This window comes from Hipposideros armiger, unplaced genomic scaffold, assembly GCF_001890085.2.
Source record: "Hipposideros armiger isolate ML-2016 unplaced genomic scaffold, ASM189008v1 scaffold_999, whole genome shotgun sequence".
In the NCBI taxonomy this organism is placed as follows: Eukaryota; Metazoa; Chordata; class Mammalia; order Chiroptera; family Hipposideridae; genus Hipposideros; species Hipposideros armiger.
Genome location: NW_017732349.1, coordinates 224147 through 235847, shown reverse-complemented (window position 1 = coordinate 235847; position 11701 = coordinate 224147). Strand labels below are relative to the sequence as shown.

General features: G+C 39.0%; 1 protein-coding gene across 3 annotated transcripts in view; it reads right to left on the bottom strand.

Moving 5' to 3' along the window:
- Positions 1 to 11701, bottom strand: part of LUZP1 (leucine zipper protein 1) — an 83364-nt gene that overhangs the window by 65746 nt on the left and 5917 nt on the right. The gene's annotated exons all lie outside the window — the stretch shown is intronic.

The following is an 11701-nucleotide window of genomic DNA, read 5'->3' as shown; positions in this document are numbered from 1 at the left end:
AGTGAAGCAACGTCCTCCACAACTAGACTGAAGAACAAAAGGACAGCAACTTGTCTGTTCCCCTTCCCCCAATTCCCCAGCGCTGTTCCCATTCCCCAATAAAAAGTCTTTAAAAAAAAAAAAACCCTTTCATCTGAGAAGATGCCCTTTGCTTAACTATTTTAAAATGTTCCATATTTTGTAAAATGGTGATATTTGATAAGGTTGTTTTTCATTTTCCTGTCCTTACTTGGAAAATAGCTCTTTTGAAATATGACTGGTTTATGAAACCCAAGCTCTGAAACCACTAGTCTATATCCCCCATTTTGCATTTATATATGTTTCAGTATTGTTATGAAACTGTTTCCAAAACTAGGTACTGTCTCCCCAGTAAGAATTTTAAATTCCTGAAGAATAAGGGCAATATATTACACTTCTTTTGTCTTTTTGTTTTTTCCAAATTAGAACTGGGTTAACTATAAAACAAGTACTGTAAACTAAATAGACTTACCAAAATTCTTGGCTTTAAAAATAGATGTGAAACTGACCAAAAATTTGACTGAAGCCAGTGTTCCTTGTCCCCTTCTCCACTTCTCATCCCTAAAGATTCTCTGCACCCTTCTGGATTCACCCACTTAATGAACAGCAACCTATCTCCCAATATTTCTGCTAGAATTCCACTCTTCTTGCTACTATGGTCTGAAATTTTATCCCTCAATTTCCACCCGTCTATTTTTCCATAGTTAAGATCCTGATAATCTCTTTCAAACTGGTCTGGGATCTAATCTTAAAACAGAAGTCCAACACAATCACCAGTCCTTAAGTTCCTACAAAAAAGTTTAGCCTATGTTTGAAAGTATATAGTTTAATCAAATTATATTAAGAATACCTCATATCGCACTCCAGTACAGCTGTGGCACAAAGCATAAAAACTAGTATTCCTGATATACACCTACCAGGGACCAGTACTTTGTTACAAACAGCCTAACTACATGTGTACTGTCTTCTATATTCAACCAGCTTCCATTTACTCCATAACAGTATCACATTTTAAAGACATTTATTTACTACATCTTTATCAAGATCTAAAAATGATCTTCTTCCTATCCTAAGGAACATAAGCCAATGTTGACCTCATTTCATTTACTTAGGGAACAATGATTTTAAAGGCACACAGTTCATAAAATCATCATGTGTTCTGGTTTGAACAATGTAAAGTTCAAGAGCAAGCGCAGGAGCCCAATCCTAGCTTGGCATTTACCAGTGTGTTGACACAGGGCTAACTCATCTCATATCTTAAGGATTTTTCATCTATTACATAGGGATACTAATAGTATCTACACCAAAAGGGTTGTTGAAAGGAAGATTAAATAAAGACATAAAAAGTGCTTAAGTACAGTGGCTGGCATATAGTTAATAAATGTTAGGTTTTATTATTAGTCCTCAATGGCTAAGAATTCTTAGAAAACTTTCAATTGTAAGACTTAAATGAGCCACTTATTCAATGATATTAGATAAAAACCACTAAGATGGCCTAAATCAGATAAATACCCCTAGGTAATTAGGAAGACAGCACATTTGTGATAAAGCTGTTTCAGGATTTAAAGACCCAAAAATTCATTTATCTTGCTCAGAATTTAACTTTTTCAGTTAACTTGAAACTGGATTAAACCAGAAATTTCTTTATGTTTAAAAATGCCATCAGACAAGGTAGATGACACCATTTTTCAATCTGAACTCTTCAGCCTCTGCAGAAAGCCTACACAAATAATGCTTTTTGGTAAGGTCAGGAAAATACACTTCACTTTTTAATAATTAACTTCAAACCTGTTCCTATACAGATTTGCCTCTCAGCAGACTAAAAATGTTCCGATTTTTCCCTTTTTCTTAACTTTTTAAGACCAAAAAAGGACTAATTTTTAAAAGGGTATAAATAAAATCATGTTGATAATACAAAATAATGCTTTCATTAGCGAGAATTTCAACCCAAATATAATACAAGTAAAACAAGTTATTTTCAGGTAATGATTTTTATTTATAGAAGTTCAAAACGAATGCTGTTATTGAAGTCATCTTGGGAACCAATGGCGCCAACGCTGAAAACTTTTTGAAACTCCATTTGTAGGATTCTCAAAGATAATCTTCACACACAAAAAAATATTTGCCTCCACTTTTTAGAAATACATCTCATTTATGACTAAAAACAATGCTGATTACTCATTTCATTCACCATACTTGCTTATCTCCAAAAGTTACTATAACTCCCCTAAAATGAAGACTTATCGGGATTAAGAATGTGCAATGTGCTCTAAAAACAAATTCGAGAAGTATACTTCAAATATATCAGCTCAGAAATTTCATTAAAATAAATATATAACTACTTCCCATTCTGGAAATCTGTAATTTTTTGTTTGTTTGTTTTTTGGTGTGTTTTTTTAATTGGCGAATTGGGGGAGAGGAACAGTGTTGGGGAATTGGAGAGGGGGACCAACCAAGTTGTTGTTCTTCAATCTTAGTTGTGGAGGGCGCCAGTTGCCATCCGGCTGCCCGGCGGCAGCTCGTGACCTCTAAGCTCAAGGTGCTGTGATACAATCTTAGTTTTGGGTGGACATAGCCACCATTCCACGCGGGAGTCGAACCGGCAGCCTAGTTGTTAGGAGCATGTGCTCTTACCAGCTGAGACATCCTGCCACCTACTGGCAGCTCAGCTGGGGCACAGTGTCACTGGCCCATGTGGGAATCAAACCAGCGGCCCTGTTGCTCAGAGCTCGCATTCTTAAGCTAACTCTTAACCAACTGAGCCACTCAGCCAGCCCTGTAATATTTGTTTTTAAAAAGCAGTCATTTGGGCTGGCCGAGTGGCTCAGCTGGTTAAGGGCTCGCTCAAGAGTGCGAGCTCTGAGCAACAGGGTCGCCAGTCTGATTCCCAGCCCAAGCTGAGCTGCCAACAGGTGGCAGGATGGCTCAGCTTAAAAAAATAATAATAATTTTTTAAAAAGCAGTCATGTTACCTTACAGATATCCCTCAGAGATATCATAAAACTACCCAGGAATAAAACTGAAAATCTGAAATATTAATAGCATACCAGTTCAATGTAAAAATAGCAAAATCATACTATGGATAATAACAGAAATTGTTTAATTTAAACAATTAAACTATCATGCTTCTATAACATTTGCTCCTAGAGTACCTCTGAAGGAACAGTGTTTGATATAGTTTTTTATATTCATTCCTCATGAAAATTTACATTTGGTTCACACTAGTTTAGGAAAACTGATTTCTCCTAAAGAAGGAACTTCAAAGTCATTTTTTGTTCTTGCGGTGTTGTTGTTTTTAAAGAGATGGATGTGAGGTAAGAGAGGAAACTACCCTAGCTTAGTTTATCTAGCCTAACACATCTTGCTCTAATTGCTTTGACAGTGAATTATGTACCAGAGACTTCAAAATTAGATTAATGTCCCTCTCTAAAGATAAAAGTCTGGAATAGAAGTAATTCATGCTAAGACTTCAGCAATTGGCATTCTAAAAATAAACCCCAAATCTGACTCTCAATAGCTTTAAGACACTGGACAAGATACATAGCTTCTCTGTGCTCAGATCCTTATCTATGAAATGGGCTAAAATAATAAACATATACCTAGCTCATGGGTGTGGTGAGGATTAAATAAGACTATGTGTCTGACATATGGTGGGCACTCAATATTTGTTGAACGAATAAATGAATTAATGCATACAAAATACTTAGGATAAGGCCTAATAACTATTATAACTAGTGTTATAATAATCACTAGAGATCTGTACCTGGAATAAGCAAAAATAAATGGCTAACAATATTAATATCACTATCCCAAAACTCTATAGCCAGACAATATTTGAAAATAATTTTCAAAAATTATAATGGTTTGAAATATTCTCATGTTATCTTACCAACAGTCTCAATTTCCAGTTGCAGGATCTCTTCTTTAACTCATGAAAAAGAAATGGCTAGAACAAGCAGAAATTACGAGTATCTCTCCCTTGTACCAAATATAACCATATAACCAATGTTTGGGCTAAGGATGAGCCATTCAAGAAAAACAGATTTGCTATAAATATAAAGGAAATCAAACTGGTCACTGGGGAAAAAAAAATGTTGTTTAGCTTCACCAGAAATTAGTAGTTAAAATGCACCTTTTCAAAACTCTTGAGTTTCTTCTAGTTTGCCAGTATATAAAGAATGTTATCTGACTTTAGACTAAATCATATTAATTTTAAAAATAAGAAGAGGAAAATTTTTCTTCAGTTCTTTGGGAAAACAAAAATGCAAGGTTAAAACTAAAATAATGACTAATATTTACTATGTGCCAACATTATGATCTAAGTGCTTTTGTACATTAAATTATTTAATCTTTACAACCGCTATCACCATCTTAAAGATGGAGAAACTGAGGCTTTCTGAAGCTAGGAAACTGGAACTGCACAGCTTTCTCAATAACCTTATAAGGTAAAGTGCTATTTAACCAAAACAAAGAATAAGACACAAATGAGTAACCGATTATTAAAGAATCAGAATACAATAAACCACATTTAATAAAGCGTTACTTGAATAAAACTTATGATTCAGAAATGTTCTCCAGGATCTCATGATGCCTAGAAGCCAACGCTATGAACAATTCTACTGTGGATGTATAAAGTGTAGGAGACTGGGTTAAATATGTACTAACTTTGCAATCCATTCTGAAAACTTACTGTGTGTAATGAATTCCCCATAGTTTATCCTTTGTCTCCTCACATTTCAAAAGAAAATTTCCAGTTCTAGCTACTTTTTATTTTGACCTATTTGGAGTAAAAAAAGCTAAAAAGCAAATAGGCTGATTTCATAAAACATTTCTAGGTTGTTGAAGAAAAAGATAACAGTGAGAAGATTAAGAACATTAACACAATTACTCCAATATCTCTCAGAAACTTCCTGATGTTTTCATTAAAAAAATCACTAAATGACCCCACAATTTTCTGATATAGTTCCATTAGAGAAGTCAAAAAGACCACTGCTTAAAAATACATAGTAGGGGGTAACTGGTTAAATTAGGTGGTTAGAGTGCAGTGCTCATAACACCAAGGTTGCCAAGTTTGATCCCCACATGGGCCACTGAGATGCACCCTCCACAGCTACATTGAAGAAAACTACTTGACTTGGAGTTGATGGGTCCTGTAAAAACACACTGCTCCCCAATGAAATCCTTAAAAAAATAATAATACATAGTAGGCACCTCTTAAAAAATAGATTTACATCTATCACTCAATTGTGCAATATGTATATTATGTTAATCCATCTCAGTTACTATTAATTTAAATTTGCATTTAAATTGGCTTCAAGTCCATACAAAATGAATCCACACGTTCTTCTCTGCCTTTAATAAAAGAGGAAGAATAACTATGAGCGAGTTTACTGGCAAGTCATGGAAGGTGACTTTAAACAGCTTTAATTGGCTTAAATTTTTCATTGTTGACATCAAAATAAATGTTATTTAACAGAATAATTCAAATGAGGGAACTACCTAGTATCTCATCTCAGCAAATAACTCCCATCTGAGAGCATCAGAGAAGCACTGACTAAGCATCTTTCCAAGAAGACACTGTGCATAGTTAGTTCTTTGCCAATGACGGATTCTCAAGGAGTGCCTGCTTTGGTGCACCAGGACCAGACTCCTGGATTTTCACGCCCTAAGAGCTGCTATATCACCTGAAGCAGCTGGGGCACTCCCAGTCTTTGGATTAGAGAGAACACTAAGTGGAATTCTAGTAAAAAGAATCCATGGTAATAAGCCTGAGAAATTAAAATTGCTAACTCTAACTAAACATCACTATGATCAATCATCAAAAACTCTACTGAGAGCCTACTCTGTGCAAAGCTCAGTGAGAGGAACTGAGGTGAGTACTGGCTAAGACAAACTTAGCTTCTGATCAAGAAGCTTCTGATCAAATTAGGTAAAGTTACAAGCGAGTGAAGTTAACCAAGAGTATGAGTATTGGCATTACAAGCTGCACAATGTTTGAGAAAGTAAGTTGCTTCTGATCCAACTAGGTAGATAAGATACATGCTAGTGTGACTTACAGGAACATGAGGGATATCAGCAATAGATGTCACAAAATTTTAAAGAGAGATTTACTATTGCAAAGTCAAGACAGACTTCAAAGAGGGGTAACTGAGCTGAGCCTTGAAAGATGGAAAAGATTAAATGGTTAAAGAGCAGAAGAGAAAAAAAAGACAAAGGATAATGGGAACAAAGGTGCTGAATTTGGGCATGTGGTCATTAAATATTTATTAAATACCTGTTACATGTCAGTCATTGTGTTAGGTACTAGGTAGGTATACACTGGTGGACAACACACATGAGTTCCCTGCTCCTGTGAAGTCCAGTCTGGAAGACAGATAATAAGCATGGAAGCCGATTAGCATTATAAATTATAATAGGTGCTATGAAGAGAAGCAACAGACGCCAGTAATAGGGGATAACGGGAAAAGACTAGCAAAACAGGATGATGATGGAAAGTAGCTCTGATACACAAGCTGAGGCTCAAAGGAGGTAAACAGGCAAAGAGCAGGGGAAAGCGTGTTGAAGAAGAGAGAGCCACATGTACAAAGGCCCTGAAGTAGAAAAGAACTTGCTGAGTTTAAAAAGAAATAATTAGGGCCGGCAGAGTGGCGCATTGGTTAAGAGCTGGCTTGGGACGCCAGCTGAGCAGCAGGGCCCCGGTTCGGATCCCACATGGGGCCAGTGACACTGCCCTCTACAACTAAGATGGTGAACAACAGCTCAACCTGGAGCTGGGCTGCCATGAGTTGTCAGCAATGGCGTAGGCTGCAGCCCCTGCTGCAGTGGGCTGCCATAAGCTACCGTGTGTGGCCGGCAGCCAACGTGAGCAGCCGGCAGCTGGTGTGAGCTGCCAAGAGCTGCTGTGAGCGGCCATCCAGAGGCCGGCGACTGATCTGCCTCATCCAGGAAGAGCGCAATGATAATACAAACATGGGCCAGTGAAGCGACGTCCTCCACAACTAGACTGAAGAACAAAAGGACAGCAACTTGTCTGTTCCCCTTCCCCGATTCCCCAACGCTGTTCCCCTCCCCCAATTCCCCAATAAAATCTTTAAATAAATACATAAATACACACATACATACATAAATAAATAAAGGAAGGAAGGAATTGTAATAGCTATGTATGCTATGGGGGGAGGGTGAATTGGGTGGGGAAAGGGAGTTGTCACTTTGTAAGGGGTGAAAAGTATAACTATTGCATTGCTTTGTACACCTGAAACAAACTAACTAACAAATAAATAAATATAATTAATGGACAATGAGACCAGCATAAGATGAAGTTGGAGAGGGAGGCAGGAACCAGGTTATATACACGGCATTATAGGCCAAGATAAAGAGTTTAAATTTGGATTTTATTCCAAGCCTAAAAGAAAGCCTTTAGAAGTTTCTGCACATTCACAGCCATACCATTAAAGAGAGCCTGGCCCAAAAGAATATATGCTATATGATTTCATTTTTACAAAAGTACACAAACAGACAAAACTAATCTATGAAGTTAGAAGTCACCCTGTGGGACAGAGGGGCATCAGGAACTGTTAAGGACCTTGATTGGGCCTTCTATGTACTGGTAATGCTGTTTCATGATCTGGGTGCTGGTTACATGGGTATATTCGGTTTGTAAAAAAGTCACCAAATTGTACTTTTATGGTACGCATATGTGTTTCTGTATGTGTATATATACATATATTATATGCTTCAATAAAAATTGTAATAAGTTTTAAAAATTATATGCAAGTTTTTAATGATATGATATACATTTTTAAACTATTACTCTATCCAGATAAAGCGGAACTAGAGGAATATATGCAAATGTGTAGGGTCTTGATTGACTGATTAACCTGATGCTTTCAGATATACATAAAATAGGGGGAGGAGTAAATCAAACAGCCAGTGAATGCAAAGTACCATGTTTATAAAGAATAAGTGCTGGGAAGGGAGTTTTGCAATAAAGGATGAGCTACATGTCCTTTAGAATTTATAAGGAGGTGTATAAGGTGGTATTTCCAGAAATTAAGAAAAGAATAGATGAAAACATCAATGCCTAAAAAGGTTAGCAATGCTTATGTTTGGGGCTTATATTTTAATATGGTATTTTCAAGCACTTCTCCTTGTCCCAACTTTCCCCTCCCCCCAAATCCCAAAACACCAGAAAATGTAATGAAACAGAAAGATCCCAAACTTGAGTATCAATCACATATCTGAGTCCAAATCAATGGTCTGCCCCTCACTAGCTATGGCAGTAACTGCTCTGAGCTCAGCTCCCTCATGTATAAAATGAGGATAATGACTACGTCATAGTTATTATTTTTCTCCCTATCATAATCCAAAATGTTGAGTTGGTAGACTGGTACAATAATGTAATTATTATTTCCTAATTGTATATGGAGGGCTGATGGTTAAGAAGTTTCCATTCTCAGGATTCATGGGTGAGAGAGGATGATTATAAAACAGTCAACATATAGAAATAGAATGGATAAAGAGAAACATGAAGTAAGAGGTAAAAATGGGGCTTCTTTTATCTAGAAGCTCAGTAACAGGTTTCAAGCATTTTCTAAGACAGAGACTTAAATGAAAGGAGATTGGGGGCAAGTTCAGTGACTTGAGAAATTATGAGCAGAAAAAAATAATCTTACATCTTCACAGCAAGACACAGTTTCTAAATGCGGAATATTAGCTAAAACATGTTAGAGATAAACACTAAGGATATTGTGTCACAGGTGGAAGGGCAAGGCCTTCAATCATTTTATAGCATCCCCACCCTTAAGAATTATTTGAACAAGCATAACATGTAAGCACTTCTTAAGTATAGCCAAAGATGTTAACTTTTCTATTTCAGGAGCTACAATTTCAAAAAGGAAAGAAAAATAAAAGTTCAATTTGATCCTTAATAAATCGTTGGGTAATTTTTTTCCCCCCACAATGTATCCTCTGTCCTAAAAGTAATGAAAACATGGTTCCTCACGAATTTGTCTTTCCCCTGATTTGATAAGTGTCCCCATCGCTACCTCTCTTAATCTTCTCATGCACCTTACCATTAAATACCTAAGGTTTCCCTGTTTTGGCACACTGACTCTCTAGTATTCACTCTGATCACACCAGTATTGAATATGAACATAGAAACTTCACAACATTCCCAGGAATCACTCTGCTAACCAATACCTAAAAGATAAGTTTAAACAAATGAAGGCAATAGTGGTGATTACACAGCTATATACATTTGTCATGTACACATCACAAACTGTACAAACTTAAAATTGGTAAACTTGATTGTAGGTAAATTATACCTCAATAAAGCTAACTTTTAAAAAAGAATGTATGCATTTATTCATTCAGCAAATATTTACTGAGCATCTATTATGTGCATCAAAGTTTATACCAAATCTTTCAGCTTGACTATCTGAGTCCTACCTGTTATGTGCTTTACTTATAAGCTGACACTGCCCCAAAAAAGTCACTTTACATGAAAAATGGTTGTTTATGATCACAAATGTCATCTTACTGCTGGCCTCTACAGTGGAAGGACCATTAGCTATCCAACATCTTCCATTTCATAAATGCCATCTATGATCACCCAGGTACTCCATAAGAAAAAAATTATTAAGCACCTACTGCATAACGGACATCACACTACCACAACCTTACATGTTTGTCTTTCTACCAAACAACTAGAACATCTCAAGAAGCATACTAACATTGCTGGAAGAAGACAACGTTATTGGGAAATAGACTTAATTTATTTAGTCTAGGGTCCCCAGTGACCCAGTGGCTGAGTCAAAGGCCTAGAAACTACGCCTCTTGGTTTCCAACGCAGTATGCGTGGACCTTAGAAAAAGACTTGAGTTTGAATTTCTGCTCCACTTCTTACTAATTGTATTTATAAACTTGGGAAAGTACCTTTACAGTCTGGCCCTCAGTTTGTTCATCTGTGAAACAGGGATGTCAACTACCACCTCAGAGCATTGTTGTGAAGACTATGTGAGATATACCCCACCTACCACAACTACTGGGCAGAGTAGGCAACTCAACAATGTTAGTTCCCTTTCCTGGTCTTAAATTATTTTTTAAGAGTAAGAAAAACATCTATTAATCAAGGTTAATTCACAATCCCTATTAGTAATCACAGAACAATGAACCTGCATTTGCTGCCTTGTTCATACTCTAATCAACTCCCTTTTGCATGCCACTGCTTCATTTTTTCAAACTTTAGTTACTATGTTTAGAAAAGTGATTTAATTTTAGAAACCTGGAAAATTCTTCTGAGTAAATTGAGCAAAACCCTAATCTGCCCCAAGGGGAATTCTGAGCAAAATAATTATTTCTGACAAGAAAAGAATTTTCAATGGTGGTTATTCTATTTCACCACACCAAACCCGCACACAGTGACAGAAAGCAATCTGGAACATACTGAACAAATTCTCAGAAGGAAAATATCCGCCCGAAAATCTAAACCCCTCCCTCCCTAATCTGAGGTAGTAAAATCTTAACTAGGTGATCTGAATTCCCCTGGTTCTGACACTAGTCCAGCTGCTTAGGCCAGAACTGTAGCAATTTGTAAAATGCCCTGAACAAATCCCACCTCTCAAAATATCCCCAAAGGCAGGGAAGTCCAGAGAATATTTTCTCTGCAATCGACACATGAGGCAACCAGGAGCTCGGAAGCACAATTTTATTCCCAAGGTCATTCAAGTCAGTGAAGGTGCGACAGAGAATCTGCAGGCAGCCTCAGTCTTTGTGGAGATCGCACTGCAGCGTTTTTTGTGTTTTTTTTTGGGGGGGGTGCATATTCTCTTCCCCTCTCCCACCCTCAAGTGTGAGCACTGGTCTCGGCATTTCCGAAACATGCCACAACAAGCTCTGCAGTGTTAGGAAAGGGGCTGACGCGATGAAGAAACAGATGCTCCAAAGCAAGATAGTCTTTCTCGGCTCGCAGAGCCTCCTCCAAGGTTATTAACAGAAACCGCAGCCACCTCAGAGAGCGCTAAACGGGGCTCCGAACCCCCAGCCCAGACGCTCCCGGACGCCGGGTTCCCTGCAGGCAGCCTCCGCAGCCCCAGGCCACCAGCCCCAGAAACCGCACTTCATTCCTGAGCTTCGGGAAGCCATGGCTCCTTCCCCGCCCGGGCAGGGGTGGGGGTGCGCAGAGAGGCCGGCGCGCGCGCTGCGGAAAGTTCACCGCGGCTGCGGCGGGCGGGGGGCGGCCCCGGCCCGGCCCGCCCGCGTCCCCCTGCAGATTCCACCATTAATTAGTCCTAAGGACTGTCTACTGGCAACTTAAACAAAGCGAATGCCTCGAATTCCTTCCTGGCCCGGCGGTCTGGCTGCGAGACCAGCATCCGCCGGGACGCGGGCCGGCAAGGCGGGACGACAGCTGCGGCGGCGGGACCCCTCCCCGCCGGGCCCGCGCCCCCGCAGCCCGGTCCCGCACGCCGGCCTGAGCGCTCCCAAACCTCCCTCCTCCTCTTCTGGAGCTCCCGGGCTCTTCCTGTAAGATCACTTCCTTCCTCCCCGGGTGCCCGCGGGCCCCGCGCAGCCCCCTCCCCGGCGGCCCCGTTAGCAATGCTTATGTTTGGGGCTTATATTTTAATATGGTATTTTCAAGCACTTCTCCTTGTCCCAACTTTCCCCTCCCCCCAAATCCCAAAAC